A 24,627-nucleotide genomic window follows, 5' to 3' on the forward strand; every position below is an offset into this window, starting at 1 on the left:
CCTTGCGGGTGGGCCAACTGATGACGCGACAATGGTGTTGCGGCTGCGTGTGGTGCGCATAATGATGACGCCGATTTGAAGTGGGCGGAGCATTACGAACCGGCGTCAAGCTGGCGCATGCCCAGTTCCCCAGTGTCGGAAGCCATTCTCCGCCCAATCGCCGTTCCCGATTTCGGCGTCGGGCTACGGAGAATCTGGCTCCATATTTTCATTACAGAAGGACTTTTCTTATACCAAAGGCCATTATGGTAGGGATCATTATAGCCATAAAGCACGGTAGCATACGTGGATAGCACTGTGGCTTCACAGCGCCAGGGTCCCAGGTTCGATTCCCCACTGAGTCACTGTCTGTGCAGAGTCTGCACGTTCTCCCCGTGCCTGCGTGGGTTTCCTCCGGTTTACTCCCACAGTCCAAAGACATGCAGCTTAGGTGGATTGGCCATGATAAATTGCCCTTAGTGACCAAAAAAAGGTTGGGAGGGATTATTGGGTTGCGGGGATGAGGTGGAAGTGAGGGCTTGGGTGGGTCGCTGCAGACTCGATGGGCCCAATGGCCTCCTTCTGCACTGTATGTTCTCTGTTCTAAAGCAAGGCAAGGTTCATACTTTGCATCTGGACAAAAACAGTAACTATGATTGTGATGTGTTATGTACACTGGGACAATACAGGCTGCAACTGGATGCAGCTTTAACCAAAAAGATACTCCAGAACTTGAATTTAGTTCAATCTGATTTATTGAACCAGTAGCACAGTTAGCACAGTTCTCTATGAGTTCGACTCTCTGCTAACCTAAGTGTGGTTACTCTGTCTGACTGAACCAGACTAGCTCTTAGCCACGTGCTGGAGGTATGATACTGCACATACACCCTGACTCACTCTGTAGATGTTCATTAGTGGAAAGAGATGGAGTGTGAGTGCCTCATGCCTTATATAGTAAGATACCACCCCTGAGTGTCCTGCCTGTTCATTGGTCATGTCCTGTTCTCTGTGTTCATTAGCTGCCTGTCTGTGCCTGTCTGTATATCATTATCTGCATGTCTGCATATCATGACATCTCCCCTTTTTCTTAATGTTTTGCTGGCCCATGGGAACGTACTTACATGTGGTGGCATATATTAACATATTTACAAGCGGTGGCATATATTAACATATTTACAAGCGGTGGCATATGTGAACGTATTTACATGTGAAGACAGCTGTCTAATGTGAGAAAACAGAACATAGCAAACAAAACAAATGTTCATACGTCCAGTCTCTGGGGCTTGCGTCTGATCCTTGTCGACTGCCGGAGAGATGGTGGTGGGGACGACGGTGCCTTGACAGGCGGGATGGAAGCCTGACTGGTAGCCTCGTAGTTCGAGGTATCAGGAGGTGGCAAAACAATGGACGGAAACGGAGAAGAAAGCGGTTGCGGGCAGGCAACTTTGCGCAGTGCCCGTCTGTTTCGTCGCACAACAGAACCATCAGCCATACGTACAACATACGAGCGGGGTGCAGCCTGTCGAACAACGACGGCTGGAGCAGACCAGCCAACATCTGGTATCTTGATCCTGACAGTGTCTGCCGGGGATAACATGGGCAAATCGGTGGCATGAGCATCATAGCCCTGCTTTTGCTGGTTTCGGAGCTGCTGCACCTTCTGCAGCACCGCGAGGTTGGGCATGTGTATGGCTGGAAGTGTCGCCCACAGGTCCTTGTTCATCAGGAGTTGAGCCGGCGACATGCCAGTGGACAGTGGGGTCGCCCTGTACGCAAGCAGCGCGAGGTAGGTGTCAAAAGTAGAATCCGCGGCCTGGCAGATGAGCTGTTTCACAATGTGCACCCCTTTTTCAACCTTCCCATTGGACTGCGGATAGTGTGGGCTGGAAGTGACATGTTTGAAATGGTATGACTTGGCAAACATAGACCACTCGTGGCTGTTCAAGCACGGGCCATTGTCACTCATGACAGTGAGTGGGATACCATGCCTGGAGAACATCTCCTTACAGGCCTTGATGACAGTCTGAGATGTGAGACCCGAGAGCTTCACACTTCATGGTAATTGGAGAAATAGTAAATAATCAACACGTAGTCACGACCATTCGCACGAAAGAGGTTGATGCTAACCTTGGACCACGGGGAGGTCTCGATTTCATGCTGCTGGAGCGTCTCCTTGCTCTGCGCTGGAAGCGTTGACAGGTCGCACAGTTGAGGACCATGTTCGAGATGTCCTGGCTAATACCGGGCCAGTAGACAGCCTGCCTGGCTCTGCGTCTGCACTTCTCAACGCCCAGGTGCCCCTCATGGATTTGGCGGAGCACCAAGCTCTGGAGACTGAGTGGAATGATAATCCGGTCCAGCTTGAGGAGGATACCATCAATCACCGTCAGGTCGTCCGTTACATTGTAAAATTGAGGGCACTGCCCTATCTGCCAGCCATTGGCGAGGTGGTGCATGACACACTGCAAGAGGGGGTCTTTGGCTGTCTCCTCGCGGATACGAACCACCTTCTCATCAGATGCCGGGAGGGTGCTAGCACACAGCTGCACCCGTGATTCAATCTGCCGGATGATTTCCAGCGGTTCACTAGGCAATGTGATGGAGCGGGACAATGCATCAGCGATGATGAGCTCCTTGCCAGGCTTGTACACTAAGTCAAAGTCGTATCTTCTGAGTTTGAGGAGGATGCGCTACAACCGAGGCGTCATGTTGTTCAGGTCCTTGTGGATAATGTGGACCAGTGGCCTATGATCCGTCTCGACAGTGAATGTCGGCAGGCCGTAGACATAGTCGTGAAACTTGAGAATGCCAGTGAGAAGACCCAGGCATTCCTTCTCTATTTGTGCACACCTTGTTTCGGTGGGTGTCATGGCCCTCGATGCGGAGGCTACCGGTGCCCAGGATGAAGTGTCATCACGGTGAAGCAGCACCGCACCGTTGCCATCCTGGCTCGCATCTGTCGAGATCTTTGTCTCCCTGTCTGGGTCGAAAAATGCCAAGACGGGGGCAGTGGTGAGCTTGGCTTTCAGCTCCAACCACTCTGCCTGATGTGCTGCCTTCCACTCAAAGGCAGTGGACATTTTCACCAGGTTTCGTAGGACCGTGGTGTTTGAGGCCAGGTTTGGGATGAACTTGCCCAGAAAATTGACCATGCCCAGGAAGCACAACACCGCCTTCTTGTCTTCAGGGACCTTCATGGCTTCGATGGCCTTGACCTTGTCTGTGTCTGGGCGCACGCCCTGCTGAGAGATTTGGTCACCTAGGAACTTGAGTGTCGACATGCCAAAGCAACATTTGGACCTGTTCAGCTTCAGGCCATTGGCATGGACACGGCGGAATACCTGCTGGAGACGGGAACATGCTCTTCAGGGGTCATGGACCATATGATGATGTCACCCATGTACACACAAACCCCTTCAATGCCCTCCATCACCTGCTCCATGATGCGATGGAAGATCTCCGATGCCGAGACAATGCCAAACGGCATGCGATTACAGCAGTACCTGCCAAACGGTGTGTTGAAAGTGCAGACTTCTACCGGACTCATCCAGCTGGATTTGCCAAAATCCATGTGACGCATCAACTTGGTGAAAAACGTGCGTGTGCCATCTCACTTTTGAGTTCCTCACACTTCGGGATGGGGTAGTGTTCACACATTATATTCTTATTGAGATCCTTGGGATCAATGCAGATGTGCAGGTCTCCCGAAGGCTTTCTAACACATACCATCGAGCTGACCCAGTCAGTCAGTTCGGTTACCTTGGAAATGATGCCCTGTTGCTGAAGATCCTTGAGCTGTGCCTTCAGGCGCTCCCTCAGCGGAGCCGGGACCCGGCGTGGTGCGTGGACCACTGGCTTGGCATCAGGTAGTAGCAGAATCTTGTATCGATGGCAGCGTGCCCATCCCGTCGAACACATCCAGATACTGAGCGAGGATGTTGTCAATGCCGGCCTGAAGATCCACATTGGAGGATGTCGTTGTGTAATCCCGCTGCACGAGATTCAGTTGCTTGCAGGCATCTGCGCCAAATAGGGATGCCATGTCTGGCTTGACAATTTCAAAACATAACCGTGCATGGGTGCTCTGGTTGGCGATGAGTAGATGGCAGGATCCCAGTGCCGTGATGGCATTTCCTTTGTAGTCCAGGAGCCTGCAGGCTGCTGGAAGGACCTTGGGGGGGCTTCTTGATGCGTTTGAAATCTGCCTGTGAGAGGAGGTTGGCAGAAGCACCTGTGTCCAGCTTAAACTGGATGGAGCAGCGGTTAACCTGCATCACCGCACGGCATTCGTCTGCAGAATCCACAGCGAGAATGGATTGAATTTGTGATGAGTTGGATGTGACATATTCACATTTGGTAATGATGCCCACACAGTAGGCAGAGTCCAGGCATTCTTCCTCTGGCTCCGTTGTGCTGCCTGGATCAGAATCCTGTAATCATTGTTGCACACTCTGAACGCGGCATCGTCGGAATTGGGAGCGCTGGCCCCTGACTGGTGGTGCAGACCTGCACAAGGCTGCATCGTGTCCAGGCTTCCCGCAGTTTAAACATCGCCTGCCTCTTGCAGGGCAGTGTTTCTTTAAGTGGGCGTTGCCGCAGTTCGAGCACGTCATGACGTCGGCGTCCTGACGCTCCGCGCGTCGTTGCACATGCGCAGTGCAGGTGTCGGCCGCTTCGTTAACCCGTTCGCATCGCGCATGCGTGGGGCCCCGGGAACAGTGCGCAAAATGGCCACTTTCATCAATGTTGAGGCGCTGCATCCGGGAGGTGGCCTGCACACTCTCTGCCTCGTGGGAGGCAAGTTTCTCATTTTCAGCCGATTTGTACTGGGCATAGTGATTTTTGGCGTGCTCACGCGCTGTGCATGTTTCAATCGCGACTGACAGGGTCATATGCTTGCTTTTCAGTAGCTGCTCTCTCAGAGGATCAGAGTGAACTCCAAAATCGATTTGGTCTCTGATCATGGAGTCAGCAATTTCACCAAAGTTGCAGGACAGCGCTAGCAGGCGGCGGTTAGTTAAGAAGGAGTTGAAAGATTCATCTTTACCTTGTAGACGCTGTTTGAATATGTAGCGCTCGAAGATTTCATTGGTGTCCACTTCACAGTGACTGTCAAACTTGTCCAGGATGGTCTGAAACTTTGTCTTGTCCTGGCCTTCGGTGAAGTGAAAAGAGTTGAAGGTGGCTTGATCACCTGCTGTTGAGAGAAGCGCGATCTTCCTTGCATCAGACCCACCCACGAGGTCTGAAGCTTCGATGTACAGCAGAAACTTTTGCTTGAGTGTCCGCCAGTTGGCACTGAGATTGCCGGAGGTCCTGAGCTGGTGAGGAACCTGAATCTTCTCCATGGTGCCGGGATACATTCGCTGGTCGTCACTGAACAGTCTGAGGTAAACCACCTAGATTAAGCAGTCTCCTGGTAGCATGTCGTGTTATGTACTCTGGGATAACACAGGCTGCAACTGGATGCAGCTTTAATCAAAAGATACTCCAGACCTTGAAGTTAGTTCAATCTGATTTATTGAACCAGTAGCACAGTTAGCACAGTTCTCTATAAGTTCGACTCTCTGCTAACCTAAGTGTGGTTACTCTCTGTCTGACTGAACCAGACTAGCTCTTAGCCACGTGCTGGAGGAGTGATACCGTAAATACACCCTGAGTCGCTCTGTAGATGTTCATCAGTGGAAAGAGGCGGAGAGTGAGTGCCTCGTGCCTTTTATAGTGAGATACCAATCCGGAGTGTCCTGCCTGCTCATTGGTCATGTCCTGTGATGCACTATCAATTACGACGAGACAAGAGTAGAATGTAATCGAGGCTTTATTAAGCATAGATGTGTTGCCTCCTGCAGCTGCTGCCGAAATGGCTGCAGCTCGGTGAGCGCACACATTTATACTCCGCCTACTGGGCAGGAGTCTTACCGTATTACATCTTGTATATGATATATACAACAGTGGTGACTACCACATTCACCCCCTGTTAAAAAGGAGTCCAGCGGGGGTGTTGGAAAACTATTTACATGTATTTTAAGGTTAACATTTTGGGGAAAGTTCACAATTTCAGCCGATCGGGTGCCTTGATCCTCCGTTGTGAGCGCCGCAGTCCCGGTGGCGATGCAGGCGTCGGCTCCGTCGCCAGTGACTCCGGGAGAGTGTAGACCTCATCTTCAATCCCGGGTGGGACTAAGGGGAGGACGGATCGCCCTGGAATGGGGGCTGTGGTGAGGTGCGCTGGGGGGAGGAAGGGTGGCGCCGGGACAGAGGGGGGGGGGGACCCAGCTGGTGCCAGGTCCCTGAGGGAGACTGTGTCTTGGCGGCCATCAGGGTATGCCACGTAGGCATACAGCGGCTTTGCGTGGAGTAGCTGTACCCTCTCGACCAACGGGTCCACCTTGTGGGGCCGCACATGCTTGCGGAGGAGAATGGGTCCTGGAGCTGCCAGCCACGTTGGGAGCGAAACCCCGGAGGTGGACCTTCTAGGGAAGGCAAGGAGATGTTCATGGGGGGTTGCATTAGTCGCTGTGCAAATTAGCGATCGGATGGAGTGAAGGGCGTCGGGGAGGACCTCCTACCAGCAGGAGACCGGGAGATATTTGGACCGTAGGGCCAGCTGGACGGCCTTCCAGTCCCATTCTCCTGCTCCACCTGCCCGTTTCCCTGGGGGTTGTAGCTGGTCGTCCTGCTCAAGGCGATGCCCTTGCTGAGCAGGTACTGACGCAGCTCATCACTCATAAAGGAGGATCCCCGGTCGCTGTGGATGTAGGCGGGGAAACCGAACAGGGCGAAGATGGTGTTGAGTGCTTTGATGACGGTGTGTGGTACCTTCAATAACGATGCTTAGAGTGTAAACGGTAAAGAAGGCTTTATTAAGCTAAGAACTAGCCTGGTGCCGAGACGTGTGCAAACAGAGGGGCTGCCTTATATACGGCTCCCAGATGGGCGGAGCCGGAGGCGGAGTCCCCCAGGTTCCAAGCCCGGTCTTAAAGGGGACATCACCGTACATGATGACAAGGGTACAGTGTTACAGTAACCGTTCATCACATTCACCCCCTGTTTAAAAAAGAGTCCAGCGGGGGTGAAGTGTCATCATAAGTCCATTCGTCTCGGTGGCCGGATCGTCCTTATCGACCTCCTCAGCTTGGGCGGTGATGCGGCGGATACGGACGTCTTGGTTGAGGGTACGTCTGGGAGCACGGCGGTCGGAGCCTTGGCCTGGGTCGGGGTAGGGGGATGGGGTGCAGGGGGAATAGGTGGGGCTGGGGGTAGCGGTGCCGGCGGGGTGTGTAGAGGGGGGCGCTAGGTGGCGCGCGTGGTAGGTGCTCACCAACGGGGAGTGGGGCCGGGAGGGGGTGTGTTGTAGGGGGTGCCGGGTCCTGCAGGGGAGCGGTGTGGAAAGGGGCGTCTGTAGTGGAGGATCCAGCTGGTGCCAGGTCCCGGAGGGAAACCGTATCTTGACATAGCTGTAACTGGGGTTGGCGTGGAGTAATCGGACCTTCTCGACCAGGGGGTCCGTTTTATGGCTCCTCGTGTGCCTCCGGAGAAGAACAGGTCCCGGATCCGTCAGCCAAGGTGGAAGCGAGACCCCGGAGGTAGGCTTCCTGGGGAAGACAAACAATTGATTGTGAGTGGTCTCATTCGTGGCTGTGCAGAGGAGCGACCTAATGGAGTGTAAGGCATCGGGCAGGACCTCCTGCAAGCGGGTAGTTGGGAGACTTCTCGACCGTAGGGCCAGAAGAACAGCCTTCCACATTGTTGCGTTCTCCCTCTCCACCTGCCCGTTTCCCCGCGGGTTATAACTGGTCGTTCTGCTCGAGACGATGCCTTTGCTGAGCAGATACTGACACAGTTCATCGCTCATGAACGTTGTACCCCGCGGGGTCGCTGTGGATATAAGCGGGGAAACCGAACAGGGTGAAGATGCTGTGCAGTGCCTTTATTACAGTGGCCAAGGTCATGTCGGGACAGGGGATGGCGAATGGGAAGCGGGAGAACTCATCGATAACGGTGAGGAAATAGGCATTACGATTGGTGGACGGGAGGAGCCCCTTGAGGTCCACACTCAGTCGCTCAAAGGGCCCAGAGGCCTTCACGAGCCGAGCCTTGTCTGGCTGGTAGAAGTGTGGTTTGCACTCCGCACAGATCTGGCAAGCCCTGGTCATGGCCTTGACTTCCTTGGTTGAGTAAGGTAGGTTGCGGGACTTGATAAAGTGGACGAGCCGGGTAACCCCCGGGTTGCAGAGGTCATTGTGGATGGCTTGCAGGCGGTCCTCCTGCACGTTGGCGCACATACTGCGGGACAGGGCATCTGGGGGCTTGTTGAGCTCCCCTGGACGATACTTGATATCGTAACGTGTAGGTGGAGAGTCCGATCGTCCACCTCAAAATTTTATTGTTTTTTATTTTGCCCCGTTGCGTGTTATCGAACATATATCGAACCGTTGGTCGGTGACGAGGGTGAAGCTCCTACCGCTGGTAGTGCCTCCAGTGCCGTACAGCCTCCACAATGGCTTGTGCCTCCATCTCGACTGCAGAGTATCGAACCTTGAAGGCGGTGAGGGTCCGGGAGAAGAACGCGACTGGTCTGCCTGCCTGATTGAGGGTAGCAGCCAGGGTGATGTCTGACGCATCGCTCTCTACCTGGAAGGGGATAGTTTCGTCCACCGCGCGCATAGTGGCCTTGATGATATCGGCCTTGATGCGGTTGAAGGCCAATCGAGCCTCAGCCGAGGGGGGAAATATGGTGGCCGAGGGGGGAAATATGGTTGTCTTTATCCGCATATTTGGGGACCCACTGGGCGTAGTAGGAGAAGAGCCCCAGCATCGTTTGAGGGCCTTGAGGCTGCGGGGGAGGGGGAGTTCCTTTAGGGGGCGCATGCGGTCAGGGTCGGGACCTGGGACCCCGTTTTCCATGACGTAGCCGAGGATGGCTAGCTGGGTTGTGTGGAAAACGCATTTTTCCTCATTATAGGTCAGGTTAAGGGCTCGGGCGGTCTGGAGGAACTTTGAGGTTTGCGTCATGGTCCTGCTGGTCATGGCCGCAGATGGTGACGTTGTCCAAGTACGGGTATGTAGCCCGCAAACTGTACTGGTCCACCATTTGATCCATCGCCCTTTGAAAGACGGAGACCCCATATGTGATGCCGAAGGGGGCCCTGAGGAAGTGGAAGAGCCGGCCGGCTGCTTCGAAGGCAGTATAGGGGCGGTCTTTTGGTCGGATGGGGAGCTGGTGGTAGATTGTCCGACCAGAGGAGGGGCAATATTGGATTTAGTACTTGGTAATGAACCAGGGCAAGTGATAGATTTGTTAGTGGGGCAGCATTTTGGAGATAGTGACCACAATTCTGTGACTTTCACTTTAGTAATGGAGAGGGATAGGTACGTGCAACAGGGCAAGGTTTACAATTGGGGGAAGGGTAAATACGATGTTGTCAGACAAGAATTCAAGTGCATAAGTTGGGAACATAGGCTATCAGGGAAGGACACAAGTGAAATGTGGAACTTGTTCAAGGAACAGGTACTAAGTGTCCTTGATATGTATGTCCCTGTCAGGCAGGGAAGAGATGGTCGGGTGAGGGAACCATGGTTGACAAGAGAGGTTGAATGTCTTGTTAAGAGGAAAAAGGAGACTTATGTAAGGCTGAGGAAACAAGGTTTAGACAGGGCGTTGGAGGGATACAAGATAGCCAGGAGGGAACTGAAGAAAGGGATTAGGAGAGCTAAGAGAGGGCATGAACAATCTTTGGCGGGTAGGATCAAGGAAAACCCCAAGGCCTTTTACACATATGTGAGAAATATGAGAATGACTAGAGCCAAGGTAGGTCCGATCAAGGACAGTAGCGGGAGATTGTGTATTGAGTCTGAAGAGATAGGAGAGGTCTTGAACGAGTACTTTTCTTCTGTATTTACAAATGAGAGGGGCCATATTGTTGGAGAGGACAGTGTGAAACAGACTGGTAAGCTCGAGGAAATACTTGTTAGGAAGGAAGATGTGTTGGGCATTTTTAAAAACTTGAGGATAGACAAGTCCCCCGGGCCTGACGGGATATATCCAAGGATTCTATGGGAAGCAAGAGATGAAATTGCAGAGCCGTTGGCAATGATCTTTTCGTCCTCACTGTCAACAGGGGTGGTACCAGGGGATTGGAGAGTGGCGAATGTCGTGCCCCTGTTCAAAAAAGGGACTAGGGATAACCCTGGGAATTACAGGCCAGTTAGTCTTACTTCGGTGGTAGGCAAAGTCATGGAAAGGGTACTGAAGGATAGGATTTCTGAGCATCTGGAAAGACACTGCTTGATTAGGGATAGTCAGCACGGATTTATGAGGGGTAGGTCTTGCCTTACAAGTTTTATTGAATTCTTTGAGGAGGAGACCAAGCATGTGGGTGAAGGTAAAGCAGTGGATGTAGTGTACATGGATTTTAGTAAGGCATTTGATAAGGTTCCCCATGGTAGGCTTCTGCAGAAAGTAAGGAGGCATGGGATAGTGGGAAATTTGGGCAGTTGGATAACGAACTGGCTAACCGATAGAAGTCAGAGAGCGGTGGTGGATGGCAAATATTCAGCCTGGATCCCAGTTACCAGTGGCGTACCGTAGAGTAGTGGGGGCATGGAATGCACTGCCTGTGGAAGTAGTTGAGTCGGAAACATTAGGGACCTTCAAGCAGCTATTGGATAGGTACATGGATTACGGTAAAATGATATAGTGTAGATTTATTTATTCTTAAGGGCAGCATGGTAGCATTGTAGATAGCACAATTGCTTCACAGCTCCAGGGTCCCAGGTTTGATTCCGGCTTGGGTCACTGTCTGTGCGGAGTCTACACATCCTCCCCGTGTCTGCGTGGGTTTCCTCCGGGTGCTCCGGTTTCCTCCACAGTCCAAAGATGTGCAGGTTAGGTGGATTGGCCATGATAAATTGCCCTTAGTGTCCAAAATTGCCCTTAGTGTTGGGTGGAGGTGTTGACTTTGGGTAGGGTGCTCTTTCTAAGAGCCGGTGCAGACTCAATGGGCCGAATGGCCTCCTTCTGCACTGTAAATTCAATGATAATCTATGATTAATCTAGGACAAAGGTTCGGCACAACATCGTGGGCCGAAGGGCCTGTTCTGTGCTGTATTTTTCTACGTTCTATGTTCTAGGCGGATTTGAGGTCGACCGTGGAAAATACTCGGTATTGGGCGATCCGATTGACCATTTCTGCTATGCGAGGAAGGGGGTATGCATCAAGCTGCGTGAAGCGGTTTATGGTCTGGCTATAATCCACGACCATCCGTTTCTTATCCCCGGACTGGACTACCACCACTTGTGCTCTCCAGGGGCTGTTGCTAGCCTCGATGACCCCCTCTCCCAGTAAACGCTGGACCTCTGACTTGATAAAAGTCATGTCTTGGGCACTGTACCGCCGGCTCCTGGTGGCGACGGGCTTACAGTCGGGAGTGAGGTTCGCGAATAGCGAGGGGGGTGCGACTTTCAGTGTCGCAAGGCTGCACACCGTGAGGGGGGGCAAGGGTCCGCCGAACTTCAGCGTCAGGCTTCGGTCGCTGCACTGGAAATCCAGACCGAGCAGCAGGGGGACGCAGAGGCGGGGGAGGATATAAAATTTGAAATGGGTGTACTCGGCGCCCTGGATCGACAGATCTGCGATACAGTACCCCGTGATTTGTACCGAGTGGGACCCGGATGCGAGGGCAATGGTTTGGGACGTGGGATGGGTGCGCAAGGAGCAGCGCCTTATCGTTTCTGGATGGATAAAGCTCTCCGTGCTCCCGGAGTCGAAGAGGCATGCAGTGCCGCGCCCATTGACTTGGACCTTCATCATCGAGTTTTGCAGATGTTTTGGCCGAGTTTGGTCGAGGGTGATCGCTCCCACTCGTGTGTAGTCCGAGTCCTCAGCCGAGTCGGACTCGTAAAATGGCCGCTGCCGTCGGTTGCACGTGTCAGGATGAGAAGATGGCCACCGACAAGATGGCCGCTCCCATGATTCGCACAAGGCTGATGACGCGTCAGAAGGGGGCGTGTCGGGTTGGTGCGTAGCCGCATTGCTAGGCCTGCGGGCCTGAGTGCCTGATTTTCGGGCCGGCTCTTCTTTGTTCTTCTGGCCCCTGGGCCTGGCCAGGCAGACCCTCGCAAAATACCCCTTCTTCCCGCAGTCGCTGCAGATCGCGGAGCGGGCTGGGCAGCGTGGGCGTGGATGCTGGCCCTACCCGCAGAAGTAGCACGGTGTGCCCCCAGGATGAGAGGGTCGACGCGCGGCGCAGGCCCGTTACGTGGCCGAGTCTGAGGAAGTCCGAGGGGGGCTCGCAGAGTCCGCGGGGTACGTACCCAAATTATGTCGGGCCACCTCCAGCGAGGGGGCGAACGTTAGTGTGTCCTGGAGGTCTTTTGCCCCGTATTCGAGCAGCCGTTGCCGGATGTAGGTCGAGCGGATGCCGGACACGAAAGAGTCTCTGATGTGCAGGTTCATATGGGTTTCCCCTGTCACATCCTGGTGGTCACAGTCCCTGGCAAGCGCGGTGAGTTTTTCGACGAAATCGTCTAGCGATTCCCCCGAGTGCTGCCGGCAGGTAGAGAGCAGATGCCTGGCATGTACCTCGTTGATGGGTTTGACGAACCGCTTGCGGAGTAGCTTGATCGCCTCTTCATAAGTCGTCGCCTTTCCGAGCGTGGCGGAGATTCTGTGACTCACCCAGGCGTGGAGTAGACACAGCTTGCATGGCCCCAGGATGGGAGTCTCTGAGGAGTCCAGGTAGGCCTCGAAGCATCGGAGCCAGTATTTAAACATTTCCTTTACCTCCGGTGTCCGTGCTTCCAGGTTGATTTTCTCTGGTTTTAGGCCTGCGTCCATCCTGATGTAGCTTAGCTTATTAAATTGTGGTACCCTCAATAACGATGCTTAGAGTGTAAACGGTAAAGGAGGCTTTAATAAGCTAAGAACTAGTCTGGTGCCGAGACGTGTGCTAACAGAGGTGCCGCCCACAAGGCGGGCCCTTATATACGGCTCCCAGATGGGCGGAGCCAGAGGCAGAGTCCTCCAGGGTTCCAAGCCCGGTCTTAAAGGGGACATCACCTTACATGATGACAAGGGTACAGTGTTACAGTAACCGTTCATCACACGGTGGCAGGCGTCATATGGGGGCATGGGACGGCGAAGGGGAATCTGCAATATTCATTGACCACATTAAGGAAGTACGTGTTTCGGTTGGTGGAGGGGAGGGGCCCTTTGTAATCCGCGCTGAGGCGTTCAAAGGGGCGGAAGGCCTTCACTAGATGCGCGCGGTCTGGCTGGTAGAAGTGCGATTTGCACTCCGCGCAGATCTGGCAGTCTCTGGTGACCGCCCTGACCTCCGCAATGGAGTAGGGCAGATTGCGGGCCTTTATGAAGTGAAGGAACCGGGTGACTCCTGGGTGACAGAGCACGTCGTGTAGGGTCCGGAGTCGGTCCACTTGTGTGCTGGCACATGTACCTCGGGATAGGGCATCGGGGAGCTCGTTGAGCTTCCCGGGGCGATACAAAATCTCGTAACTGTAGGTGGAGAGCTCGATCCTCCACCTCAAGATTTTATCATTTTTGATCTTGCCCCGCTGTGCATTATCGAACATGAAGGCAACCGACCGTTGGTCAGTGAGGAGAGTGAATCTCCTGCCGACCAGGTAATGTCTCCAATGCTGCACAGCTTCTACAATATCTTGGGCCTCCTTCTCGACGGAGGAGTGCCGAATTTCGGAGGCATGGAGGGTGCGTGAAAAGAATGTCACGGGCCTGCCTGCCTGGTTGAAGGTGGCGGCCAGAGCGACGTCTGATGCATCGCTCTCGACTTGGAAGGGGAGCATCTTGTCGACCGCGTGCATCGTGGCCTTGGCGATGTCGGCCTTGATACGGTTGAAGGCCTGGTGAGCCTCGGCCGTCAGAGGGAAAACTGTGGAGTGAACGAGTGGGCGGGCATTGTCCGCATAGTTAGGGACCCACTGGGCATAGGATGAGAAGATCCCCAGGCATCATTTGAGGACGTTGGGGTAGTGGGGGAGGGGGAGTTCCATGAGGGGGCGCATGCGATCGGGGTCGGGCCCTAGAACTCCATTTTGCACCACATAGTCGAGGATGGCTAAGCGGTTGGTGCTGAACACGCACTTCTCCTTGTTGTAGGTTAGGTTGAGGAGTTTGCCGGTGTGGAGAAATTTGGAAAGGTTAGCGTTGTGGTCCTGCTGGTCGTGGCCGCAGATGGTGACATTATCCAGGTACGGGAAGGTGGCCCGCAGTCCGTACCGGTCAACCATTCGGTCCATTCCCGTTGGAAGACCGAGACCCCATTAGTGACGCCGAAGGGAACCCTAAGGAAGTGGTAAAAGCGGCCGTCCGCTTCAAATGCGGTGTACGGGTGGTCTGCCTTGCAGATGGGGAGCTGGTGGGGGGCAGATTTCAGGTCCACTGTCGAGAAGACCCGGTACTGTGCAATCTGATTGACCATATCAGATATGCGTGGGAGGGGGTACGCGTCGAGCTGCGTGTACCGATTGATGGTCTGACTGTAGTCAACAACCATCCTGTTTTTCTCCCCAGTTTTCACAACTACCACTTGGGCTCTCCAGGGACTGTTGCTGGCCTCGATAATGCCTTCCCGCAGCAGCCGCTGGACCTCGGACCTGATGAAGGTCCTGTACTGGGCGTTGCACCGTCTGCTCCTGGTGGCAACGGGTTTGCAAACCGGGTTGAGGTTTGCAAACAGAGAAGACGGGTCGACCTTAAGGGTCACGAGGCCGCAAACAATAAGGGGTGGTAGGGGCCCGCTGAATTTCAGGGTTAGACTTTGGAGGTTGCACTGGAAGTCCAGGCCGAGTAGCAAGGCAGCGCAGAAGTCGGGGAGGACATAGAGCCGGAAGTCGCTGAACTCTACGCCCTGGATTGTGAGGGTGGCGGTGCAGTACTCCTGGATCTCCATGGAGTGGGATCCGGAGGCCAGGGAGATTCTCTGGTTCATGGGGTGCACCGTGAGGGAGCAGCGCCTTACCGTATCGGGGTGCATGAAGCTCTCTGTGCTCCCGGAGTCAAGAAGGCATGATGTCTTGTGCCCAGCGACCTTTACCGTCGTCGACGCGGTTGCGAGGTTGTGCGGCCGGGACTGGTCGATCGTGATGGAGGCGAGCTGTAGCTGGTGTTGGAAGGCCCCTGGCTGGTCGGCAGGCGATGAGCGGCCCGATGAGGTGCCCGACGAGCAGGGGTTCTGAGGCGGGGAAGATGGCGGTGCCCACGGGGCGCACATGGCAGGCGGTGTTAAAGATGGTGGCACCCATGGGCTGCACGAGGCCTGATGGGGGGAAGATGGCGGCGCCCACGGGCCGCACATGTCCTGAGGCAAGCAAGATGGCGGCACCCACGGGCCACACGTGGGCGAAAATGGCGATGCCCACTGGTCGCACGTGGTTTGCGGGGGTGAAAATGGCGGTGCCCACGGGTCGCACGTGGAGGGTGCAGGAACAATGGGCCTGGTTACAGCGGCGATCGAGCAGGCCTGGCACACAGCAGCAAAATGTTATTTCTTTCCACAGGCCTTGCAGAGTGCGCTCCGCGCCGGGCAGCGCTGCCGGGGATGCTTTGTCTGTCCGCAGTAGCACTGGGTCCCCCGGGGTTGGTTGGCTGCCGCGCGGAGCAGGCTTGGGGTTGGCTGGGGGCGGTCGCTGGTGGGGTCCACGATGGGGTGTTCGCTGGTAGAGTCCACGATGTCCAGAAGGGGGGGCGCCGTGCGGTCGGAGGCGTACGCTTGTACATTATGGGAGACGACTGTTAGTGAGATCGCAAGTCTCTTGGTCGCCGCGAGGTCGAGGGTAGCTTCTATGAGGCGCTGGCGGTACGCCGACCCTATGCCCGTAACGAAAGCGTCCCTAATTAGGAGTTCGGAATGTTCAGCAGCCGAAATAGTCTGGCAATCCCAGTCCCTCGCCAGGGCGTCAGGGCACGCCAGAAATCTTCCACAGACTCACCGGGGAGTTGATGCCGCGTGGACAGGAGGTGCCTGGCATAGAGCTTGTTGGTCTGCTGAGTGTAGTTCTCTTTCAGTAGCGCCATGGCCTCAGTGTAGTTGGGCGCATCCCGGATGAGGGGAAAAATATCGGAGCTCAGCCGCGTATACAGGACCTGGGGTTTCTGTAACTCTGAGGGTGGTTCTGTCGCAGATCCGATGTCGGCTTCAAAGCAAGCTAGCCAATGTGCAAAGGCCGACTTGGCGTTGTCTGCTTGAGGGTGCAGCCACATGCCCCTCCACTGGACACCACGATCCAGCTGGATGGCGGCGAGACACTCAAAAGGATTGTCTCTCTCAACAAGTCTCAGCACCAGTACCTCAGGAGGTTCAGGCTCTCACTGCAGATCATTGTTGACATCTGCAGCTTCCTGGAACAAGACCTCCTTCCCAATGGAGAAGCTGGGAATGCATTATCGGGACCACCAACAAGGTGTCTGACACTGGAAGGCCACACGTTGTCTGCCTCACGCCAGGTTGTGCGCTTTATTTTTGGCAAAGAGGAAAAGCAGCAAGGTAGGAGTGTTGGTAATGGCTTGTGTGGAGAGGAAGCAAGAACACCATTTGTGGAGGGTGACTGTGAGGTATGGGTGTGAGAGGCTTAAAGGCTGAGGGTCATTGTGAGTATTGGCTCTTCAGATAGGCCTGGAGAGACAGAAAAGAGTGCAGCTGCAAGGTTAGTTTATTTGAAAAGTGCTATGCTGGGCGAGTCAGAGTGTCGTGCTGTGCATCCAGAACTGTTATGACACGCACCCTTCATGCCCTCCAAAGATTCCGAATCCTCCTGGTGCAGACTCCTGTTGGAGGACCACACTCCTGTTGCTGACTTGGTCAGTCACGTCCATCCATGTCTGCTTGGTTGGCAAGATTGTCCTCTTCCTCTTGTCCATAAGGGAACTCATCTCACTGCAGTCCCTCAAAACCAACCACAGGACTTCCAGGTAAGAGTGACAGATCTGGGTGCGCTGCCTTTCCAAGTCTCCTTTTCATTCTTGTGGTTGTGGCAGCCTCAAAGATCCAAGTGCTGGTGAGCTTTCCTGAAACTCGCTGTGCTCCTTTAAACAGAAATCCCCCCTTTAACAGAATGGGCACGCTGTCCGTCCCCCCCCCCCCCCTCCCCCGGAGTCACTGTTGGGTGGCCTGTGCTGCTGTGCAGAGACGTGACTAACAATCCTGAAAAATGGCCGCATAGTTGTGCCTGGGTCTAGGTTGGTAAGATTCTGCGTCCACTCATTCGATCACACTTACACACTTAAACAAGGTCTATTGTTGAATAAACACAAGAGAAATGTGTGTAAAAGTCGTTCCAAATATAGCAGGATCAGCTTGTGAGGGTGGAGTGCATGGCCCACTATTGCACATGAAGGTAAATAATGAAACAAATTCTTAATCCATTCTTTGGCATGCTCTGCCCAGTTTTTTGCCGAAATTAGCACCGGGCCCTAAAACTGGCATTATACCTCTGATTATCACCAATAGAACATCTACTGTTAACAACCTGGAAGTAGGAAAACAGCAAGTAGGAAAATTATTTCTGCAGCGACGTCTCCGATTGTCTTTAGATGAGATGTGATCGTTGCTCAGTTTGGCATATATATCTGTGTGGGTGGGTGGGTGGATGGGGGAGATCGCCCATCCAAATTCATCCCCAAAACATTTTGCCTCGAAATCAGGGATAGCCGTGTTCAATTCCTATTCCACTGTGGCATTATTCTTTCCCAAGCATGCAAATCTATTCTTGTAATGACCTGTATTACTCACATTGGTCAAGATGGGAGAAGGTAGCTGTCGTGAATGTATCCACCTGAATATGAACTGTCTGTATAGTACTGTGACCTATGACCAGGAAATGATAATACGACCTACTTCCAGGTATTGTACTGGAACCCCGGTGGGCTCCGCCTCTGGCTTCGCCCTCCCCAGGGCAATATATAGACCGGCCACCTGTGGGCGGCACTCATTTGTACAGCAGACACTAGCAGGCAAGTTCCTGGATAATAAAGCCTTATGTTCACTCGTTCTCATAGTCTCGCAGTGAATTGATGGTATATCAGTAGCTTACTGTGAAATTCAAATAAATGAAATATGTTGTGGCAGTCCTTTTTGCTTTGGGAGCAATCATGCCCAAAAAAAGCTCAAAATTGTGCCGATTAGCCTGGAGTTCAAATTCCTGATAAATTAATTTAGACAATTACAATGAACAAGTGCAATTGAGCAGTGGAACAGAAAGCAATGGTTTCCTTTTTTTCATGAACAAGTACCCATTGATGTATTGAAGACTGATGACCTAGTGCAGTTTTATCAATCCAGCTTAAAATGGGTTCAACACCAAAAATAATTTTTTTAACAAGTGCCCAAGTCCTACATCAGTGAATAACCAGATTGTAAAATCACTGGATCGGGCGGCACGGTGGTGCAGTGGTTAGCACTGCGGCCTCATGGCACCGAGGTCCCAGGTTCGATCCCAGTTCTGGGTCACTGTCCATGTGGAGTTTGCACATTCTCCCTGTGACTGCGTGTGTTTCGTCCCCACAACTTAAAGCTGTGCAGAATAGGTGGATTGGCCACACTAATTGCCCCTTAATTGGAAAAATAAAATTGGGTACTCTAAATTTACAAAAAAGAAATCAGTGGAAAAGACTGCAAAAAGCTACATTGAACCATTTATCAGTTTCATTGGCGTACACTGGTCCGGGAAGGAAATCTTCTGTCCTCCTCCATGTGACTCCAGACCCACAGAGCGATGTAGTTGACTCCTAACTGCCCCCCTCTGAAATGGCCTAACAAGCCCCTCAGTTCAAGGGCAATTAGGGATGGGTAACAAATGCTGACCCAGTCAGTAACGCCCACATCTCAAGAACAAATAACGGGGAAAAAAATGGTTCATTTTTATGTCCAACAGTTAGAAAGCAGGAACAAATCTGACCTTTTTTGCGAGGCTGTACCCTGAGTACCAAGAATAAGTGAAAAACAGTATGACATGGCCTCGGGCAATTTTCAGATGTTTACAGCAACAACCTAAACCAGTTGTTAAACCCCTCTCCTATGCTAATAAGAAACATAACAACTCATTCGTCACCCCTCAGGAATATTAGGGTGCCCCTCTCTGGTCTTATCTGAGGCCGCTGCCAATGAAGCCTAGAATTCAATCTTAAATGACGAGCTGGCTGGGAGGAATGACAGTGTTGCCAGCTCACCCAGGATATTTAGTTTAGGCCTGGGATCCAATTTCAGATTGGCCTCAAGCTTTCTTGCAACAACAAGTCTGAACGTGAAAATGGGGTTTAGTTTGATTTCTACCCCTTGGACCTTCATTGCGATTTCAGATACTGGGTGCAATTCAACGACCCCGTTGCGTCCGATGCAGAACCGGGCACAATGGGTGAATCGTGCAAGAGTCCCAAATCTGGCTCCGCGCTGTGTGCTGGGTTAATCGCAGGTCACCTGACTCGCTCCGCCTGGTGCGATCTGGATCTTGCCCTCGCTGGGCGAGATCCCGATCAGCATATTTAAATGAGATTAATGGCTCATTATAAATACCCGGATGTGGCTTGCCCGGTGCCTGTGAATCAATGGTTGTGCCTGCGAGATCTCATAGATTATCATAGAATTTACAGTGCAGAAGGAGGCCATTCGGCTCATCAAGTCTGCACCGGCTCTTGGAAAGAGCACCTTACCCAAGGTCAGCACCTCCACCCTATCCCCGTAACCCAGTAACCCCACCCAACACTAAGGGCAATTTTGGACACTAAGGGCAATTTATCATGGCCAATCCACCTAACCTGCACATCTTTGGACTGTGGGAGGAAACCGGAGCACCCGGAGGAAACCCACACACACACGGGGAGAATGTGCAGACTCCGCACAGACAGTGACCCAAGCCGGAATCGAACCTGGGACCCTGGAGCTGTGAAGCAATTGTGCTATCCACAATGCTACCGTGCTCCAATCTCGCCAGGGCGCCAGGTCTACACAAACGTGGACCAGGTGGAACAGCACTTTGAGGGGTCTTGCAGGCCATTGGAGACTGCCGGGTGGTCAGGGGCAGGGCAGAGTGGTACCCTGGTACCCCTGATGGCAGCTGGGCACCTTGGTGACAGGAGGGCAGTGACAGGATGCCCGAATGACACTGCCAGAGTGCCAGGGAGACAAGGTGCCAGGTTGGCACTGCCAGGGGGCAGGCCTGGGGGGAGGGGGAGGGGGGCAGCCAATTGGAGGGGGGGGTGAGGGTGGGTTCCCAGGGCTCTCGACAAGGTTGGGGAGGATGAGGGTGATGGCGATAAAGTGGGATGGGCTTGAATGGGGAGGGGGGGGTGGAAGATCGGGGCTGCCGATCAAAATGGTGCCCCGATCTGCGAACAGCCTCGGCGGGGTGAATCTCCCGTGAATTTAGTGTTGAATAGTGGGGTGTTTCTCGGTGCTGCACCCATCGGCAAACATGCCACCAAATGCGGACTTTGACATTTATCCGCTGAATCACGCCCGCTATTTCTGGTATTTTTTTTACATTTTCCTAATGTAATGTTGAATATCAGAACGCTACTAATTGTATTATCTTAAATGTGTTAGTCAAGAAATTTTGGTGCATGTTTTTGTTGCTGAATTTTTGACTGTTGAAAGAGGTTAATTCATTCATTCTTTGGTGCACTGGCCATCTGAAGACTGTGTAAAGGTTAACATAAAGTCGACTGGGTGATGCAAGATAGTTCAAGTGTGCCAAGTTCAGGCACTCAATAACCTGCTACATGTTGGTGGCAAATCCCCAGAAGGATCTTTGATAAGAAGTCAGGGTAAAGGGCTTAACGATTGATGTGGTCCTGCTTTAGGCAACATGGGTTGTCAAGTTTATGAGTTTACAGATGACAACATTCCTCCTCTTGATCACAAAATCTTTTTCAGTGGTTTTCTGACCAACCACCCAAGATCATAATGTTCACATGACTTGTCGCACGCTGAATAACTCTCCAGACCTACTTTCATTTGAAACATTCCTTGTTCTTGGGTTTTGACTTTTCTATTCCCGGCGGCTTCATTGATGTTTGTTTAACTTGTGCAAATTGTAAAGAATCCTGAAGAGTTCTGCCACTTGGATCATCAAGAGTATTCATTCTCAAGTGGCACATTGACTGTAGCATTGCAACGTAACTGAAGCCTTCTTGATGTTTATCCTTTGTCCTAGCTAAGTATTGCAATTATCCCTGGGTGCTTATTTCTTTCAGTTGCTTTGCTGGTGATTACTCAAGTTTTCAGTTTCAGTTAGTTCTTTGTCTCATTCTCATACCTTTGACCCATTTACCAGGCCTGCGAGAGAGGCAGCGGCGCGTGTGCCCGGGGGTGGGGGGTGTATGGATGTGGGGGGGCTTCAAAATGTGTTGCTCAATCGTTGGCGATTTTCAATTAATCACATGCAGTGAACAATCATAGAAGCACTTACAGACCAGAGGACTTGACAAGGTGCTCCCTGTCCTGGATGAAAGGATACAATCCATATCAATTCAGTGGCCATGGCATGTGTTATTGACTGTGCAAGGTAATTGACCTCAGGCGCATTATTGAAACACACATGGACTCGTGAAAGGTAATAAGGAAGTTGTTTCCTGGTTGACCTACTACAGCACTTTTTCAGTTATTTGCCCGGGATCCATTTTTAGCCCGGTGCCGGTTTGCAGGTGGCAGAGGCCGTGAGCGCCACCAGTAACACGGAACCAGCCGGCAGTGCCATAAAAAAACTCAGGTGGCCAGGGTGAATAGGCAGCATTGTGCCCCTGGCACCAACCCCCCCCCCCCCCCCCACCCCACCAGAAGGTCAGCCGAACCCCCACCCTGCACCATATGCCGGCACCCATACTGACCGCCATAGGTGGGTGTCCTGGCTACCTAGGCCACCAGCTACCCAGCCCTGTGCTGTCTAACACTCTTATTTCCTGGGCTGGATTCTCCGGTCACCAAAATTGCATTCAGCGATCGGCCGAATCCCCGTTTCCAATTAAATCGGGGGCAGGGCCACTTTCCCGATGCTCCAAAGCGGCGTTCTCCAGGAGTACTCACCTCGGTTGGACACTTTAGTGAAGAGGCCCCTAGGACACCCTCTAATGCGGACCACACATCTGCTCCGGTACATTAGATGGAGATAGGAACTCCTGAGGAGGCAGGCGTTGGAGGGCGGGCAGACTCCAGGGACTAGCTGCGTGGATTCTGGGATTCTGGAAAGGACAGTCCCATCTATAGTGGAGATGCAGTCACAGAGCCAGGGGCTATCGGCGAGCATCCAACACCTGCAGATGCAGTTGGAGGAGACAAACCGTGTGCAGGCGCAGGAGATGGTACCAACCATGTGTGCCATCCAGGCCAACACTGCATGGGTAGCATCCATGGTGGAGGCCTCGAAGGCAAGGGTTTCGGCCATGGATGAGCATGTTCAAGGCCTGGGGCACTCTGAGAAGGCACTGGCCGAGTCCCAGGACAAGGCTGCCCTCTCACAGGCAGCCATATGCCAGAGCCACCTGGACATTGCAGCGTCACTCCTCAGTATGGCCCAGTCAGAGCAGGCCATGGCTGAGAACATCAGCAACATTGCCGAGGCGCTGGCCACCCTCAACCAAGCGGGCAGACCCGTGGCCTTCTTCTCACGCACACTCCACGCTTCAGAAATCCGCCATTCCTCAGTTGAAAAGGAGGCCCAGGCCATAGTAGAAGCTGTGCGACACTGGAGGCATTACCTGGCCGGCAGGAGATTCACTCTCCTCACTGACCAATGGTCAGTTGCTTTCATGTTCGATAATGCACAGCGAGGCAAGATAAAGAACAACAAGATCTTACGGTGGAGGATTGAACTCTCCACCTACATCTATGAGATCTTATATCGTCCTGGGAAGCTAAACGAGCCTCCTGATGCCCTATCATGTGCCAACGCACAAGTGGACCGCCTCCGAGCCCTCCACGAGGGGGGGGGTCACTCGATTCTTCCATTTCATTAAAACCCGCAACCTGCCCTATTCCATCGAGGCGGTCAGGACAGCCACCAGGAACTGCCAAATCTGCGTGGAGTGCAAGCCGCACTTCTACAGGACAGAGAAAGCGCACCTGATAAAGGCTTCCCGTCCCTTTGAACGCCTCAGTATGGACTTCAAAGGGCCCCTCCCCTCCACCGACCGCAACACGTACTTCCTGAACGTGATTGACGAGTACTCCCGGTTCCCATTCGCCTTCCCCTGCCCCAACATGACCGCAGCCACCGTCATAAAAGCCCTCCACAGTATCTTTACGCTGTTCGGTTTCCCCGCCTACATACACAGCGATAGGGGGTCCTCCTTTATGAGCGACGAACTGCAGCAATTCCTGCTCAGCAAGGGCATTGCCTTCAATTGTCTCCAATCTCGCTTCTGGAGCTATTGATCGAGCATCAAAGTGAAAATTGAGGACTTAATTCAGGCAAGCCTTGCACCTTCAGGTTGGTCCGTGTGTTAGGAAGGTGTTGTAAATACCTGCCATATTTTCAGCATTAAGGTGCTGCAAACCATTCAAAAAATTAAGCGTTAATAAAGAGATGTTAGTTCCCGATTTAGTTGCCTAAATTCTTCAACGATTTGACAAGATGAGGTTAAATCAGCCACCCAGCAGTGCGCTGGCTGGCACCCAACAATTGCCTAGACCTGGCTTGGCAAATCTTCAAAATGGCTCTTTGATGGGGAGTTGAAATAAATGGATTCAGGATTTATTTTAAGTAATGCATCTTATGGGTTTACCAATCAAGTGTCAGAGTGGGTAGCAAATCTCTTTGTCAGACAGGCGTGACTCCAGGCACCGGAACACAAAGGTTCAGGCTGACAATCCAGTGCAATTTGGCCCAGATTCCATGACACTATTTCTAAACAAGAGCTGCAGATTCTCCCCTGTGTTCCGGCCAATAATCATCAAATCACCTTCTCGGATAGTTATCCCACTAATGATGGTGGGACCTGGTTATACTCCCATCGCCTGCTGCATCTCAACAGAAATTATCATCCCGCTTCCACTCAGTTTTCAGTAATTAGTATCTTGAGGATGCCTCACACCATAATGGGCAGCACGGTAGCCTTGTGGATAGCACAATTGCTTCACAGCTCCAGGGTCCCAGGTTCGATTCTGGCTTGGGTCACTGTCTGTGCGGAGTCTGCACATCCTCCCCGTGTGTGCGTGGGTTTCCTCCGGGTGCTCCGGTTTCCTCCCACAGTCCAAAGATGTGCGGGTTAGGTGGATTGGCCATGATAAATTGCCCTTAGTGTCCAAAATTGCCCGTGGGGTTGCTGGGTTATGGGGATGGGGTGGCGGTGTTGACCTTGGGTGGGGTGCTCTTTCCAAGAGCCGGTGCAGACTCGATGGGCCGAATGGCCTCCTTCTGCTCTGTAAATTCTATGATAATGTTGCAAGACTGAGAGGAATTGCTGATTATAAATACCGATTAGGCTACTAGAATGCCTACTCTGTAGGAATTGTTTGTTGCTTTCCCTCCCCCAGCACACTCAAAGATACGTATGAGACAGCTATTTGGTAAGTCCATTTGTACCATTTTCATTGCATTTCAGAAATAAAGGGCGCGATTTAATGGAAACATTAACACAAGCTTTTCACCATTACTAACTGTTTCGTCGTTTGATTCGC

The 24,627-nt window shown here is 52.7% G+C and overlaps 1 protein-coding gene across 1 annotated transcript in view; it reads right to left on the reverse strand.

Annotated features, from left to right (window-relative positions):
- LOC140408622 (calcium-binding protein 7) overlaps window positions 1-24,627 on the reverse strand; it is a 129,371-nt gene that overhangs the window by 12,174 nt on the left and 92,570 nt on the right. The window lies entirely within an intron of this gene.

This window comes from Scyliorhinus torazame, chromosome 1 (assembly GCF_047496885.1).
Source record: "Scyliorhinus torazame isolate Kashiwa2021f chromosome 1, sScyTor2.1, whole genome shotgun sequence".
NCBI lineage: Eukaryota > Metazoa > Chordata > Chondrichthyes > Carcharhiniformes > Scyliorhinidae > Scyliorhinus > Scyliorhinus torazame.